Source organism: Elephantulus edwardii, unplaced genomic scaffold (assembly GCF_000299155.1).
Source record: "Elephantulus edwardii isolate Elephantulus edwardi_28Jun2011 unplaced genomic scaffold, EleEdw1.0 scaffold00007, whole genome shotgun sequence".
In the NCBI taxonomy this organism is placed as follows: Eukaryota; Metazoa; Chordata; class Mammalia; order Macroscelidea; family Macroscelididae; genus Elephantulus; species Elephantulus edwardii.
The window spans coordinates 25471660-25474716 of NW_006399757.1; positions in this window are offsets into that span (position 1 = coordinate 25471660).

Genomic DNA, 3057 nt, shown 5'->3' on the forward strand with positions numbered 1-3057 from the left:
TCCAGTCAGTTGGCCAAGTGGTTGTTCTCCAGATTTCTTGGCACAACTTGGTGAGCACGTCCAGGGCAGCATCTGTTAACTGAAATATGTCAGTTGGTATGCCATCTATTCCTGGAACCTTATTTTTTTGCCATTTCCTTCAAAGCAGCCTGAACTTCAAAGTTTGTACACATTGTTTTTCACACCAGATCTTTCCCATTTTCTTCACTTACTGCTCCCTCCACCCATCAGATTGTGTGACCCTATGATTAACAATTCCTGCTCTTCGCCTGTCCTCACCCCTGTGGCCCCCCTTGGATCCTCATACTTGTACCAGAGATACTTTTAAAGAATTTAAATTTCTTTAGCTGATATATTTGTTGATATATCTATGGGTTATTTTGAAGATTAAAGAAGTTAATTGATATAAAAAGCTTAGAGCAGTGTCCAGTATAAAGTAATTATAGTAATGATTATTGGTTCTATTTAATTAAAGTGTGCTATTTATTTGCCTCTGGTTTAAAATCAGTCTTTTAGATTTATATAAGCGCTGTACCAGACTTTGTGGCTGCCATTTTTAAACTTCATTTGCCAAAATACCTAGGAGTCTGTGTTCTCAATTCTCTTGTGTCACCCTTGTCTGTCCTTATACCACTCTTAAAATCCTGTTGTGATTCCTTCAGGACTATCCCTAGTTTATCCCCTTTTGGCTGCTGTGTCAGGTAGCATGACACGTAGGTAATATGTCCCTTGAAGGGACATACAAGCCAGAAGAGGGTTCTAAAAGGATCCTTGTGGAATAATGGTTAAGCAGTTGGCAGCTAGCTGACATCTTGACTGTTTGAACCCACCCAGCATGTCTGAAGCGAGCTCTGATGACCTGGCTTATAGGGAGTTATACTGTTTATTTGTTTCATTCGCAATTGGTTGTAACCTGATTGGATTTGCCTTGTATTTAAAAGGCAGTTGGTCGCTAGTGTGGGGCTGGTATCCAGTTCGGAAGATGTGTGGAACAGCTGCATTCTACAAAGGTGTGTATTTTTGTTTTGATTGAGACTTGGATGTGGACTGGTTGCTTGTTTGTTTAGTTCACCATTGGGTATGAGCTGATTGGATTTGCCTTGTATTTAAAAGGCATTTGGGCTCTTGGGCCTGGTTTTTAAATGATTTTCAGGTCAAACTTTCTTCTAAGTAGTATAACACTGGTCTGTCAATTTGCTATATAGAGCTAACTAGTGGTTGTTGTGATGCTAAACACTGTGATGCTAAACACTGTGACACTAATGTGTCAAATGCGATAATGGTTACCGTTGTTGGACAGTGTTTGGTGGAGCTCCCAGATTAAAACAGGATTGGAAGCTGGAGTGGCATTCACTTCCAAAATAGCTTGGCTCCAGAAACTCTAGAAACTTAGAGAAATGATGATAGTTAAAAGAATTAGGTTCAGGTGTTTCATAGGGTCACTATTAGTCATCTATGACTCTGTGGCACTTAACAACAACAACAACAACAACAACAACACTGCTAACCAAAAGTCTGTGTGTCTCTAGTGGTTTGAATTAACCAACTTCTCCAAGGGAGAAAGATGAGAAGTCTCCTACTGTGTAATTTACATCCTTGGAAACCTTCTGGAAAGTGAGCTGTGAGTAGACTCTGACTAAATAGAGATGAACTTGAGGATTGTTTTTTTTAGCAGCTCTGGGAAGAAAGAATTGAACACTTGAGTTGAAGCTGACTTGTAACTGAGTCTCTTGGGTTTCTGAGGCCATAACTCACAAGAGAGGAGATTGCCCATCTTCATCTTCTGGAACTGCTGGTGGATTTGAACACCCAGAGAGGTGTGGCCTTGGGTTAGCAGCACAGCTCATTATGGGCTGTGCCACCAGAGCTATCTTGGAGAATGAACTGTTTTAGTAAAGATTATAGTGGAGAGAATCTGATGGGGCAACTCCACTCTTTTCCAAGGGATTTTTAATTGGAATCAACCTGATGGCACACAGCAACAACAAAGGGCTACCAACAAGAATAAATTTAATGTAAACATGTAAAAAAAAAAAAACCCCAACTTTTAAAGGGTTGTTTGGGAATACATAATTTCTACTTTCTGAATTCAAATCAAGTACAAAGTCTCTGTAGGAAAAAAATTGGAGTATGGTTACCTGACTAAATGTTCAGAATCAATATCAATGGTAATTTTATAAAATGTAAAGGGATATAGTCTGGCTATGGTAGCTAAATAAGACAAACATAAATAGAAGAAAATTTAAGAGTTGATTCCTAATTTTTAATGCAGTTATTACTTTGCTATAGTATTTAGTACACTCAGTGGAATAGTCATGCTTGTGGTAAAGTTTGTCAGGCTGGTTTTCCTATCTTGACTTCCTAAATATTTATAACCATGTACCAAGGACCATGGAGTGACGTGGCTGGAAGAATGGAGGAAAGATAGATTGGGAGTTTCTGGGCAGGAAATGTGAATTGGCAGGGAAGAAAATGTTCCACTCTTAACATCTACACACACACAACTAGTAGGGAAGCTTTGATTGTGTGCACTTTATGGATTATTTTACATAAGATTAGAACATTTTATTAATTTATAAAAATATTTCAGAACACCTATGCTAGAGATTAGATTTCTGGGACAGGAGTTTACTATTGCTGGTGCCTAGCATATATACTGGCTAAGTAAATGCTCTTCAAACTATGTTTGCCTCGCACAACATAGTGTTCCTTTTTAGTCTTCAGATTAGATTTTACTCAATTTTATGATGCAATTATAACCTAGTAAATGGATTAAAATGGGAATGTTTTATTGCCAATACTACTGGATATTAAAAAGTTCTTAAGGATTATTTCTGTTAGCTATGAAATAATCCTGTGAGGTTACTGGTATGATTTCAGGTATATTGTTATGTTTTTGCTCCTAAGATGGAATCAGAGGGTTTTATTTGGTCTTATAAGATCTGAAACTATATATTCTGAATATGGTAACTATAAAAGACACACAGAAGAAAATTTAGAGGAGTTTTAATTCCTAGTTTTAAACGATGTTATTTTACTATAGTATATTAATTACTA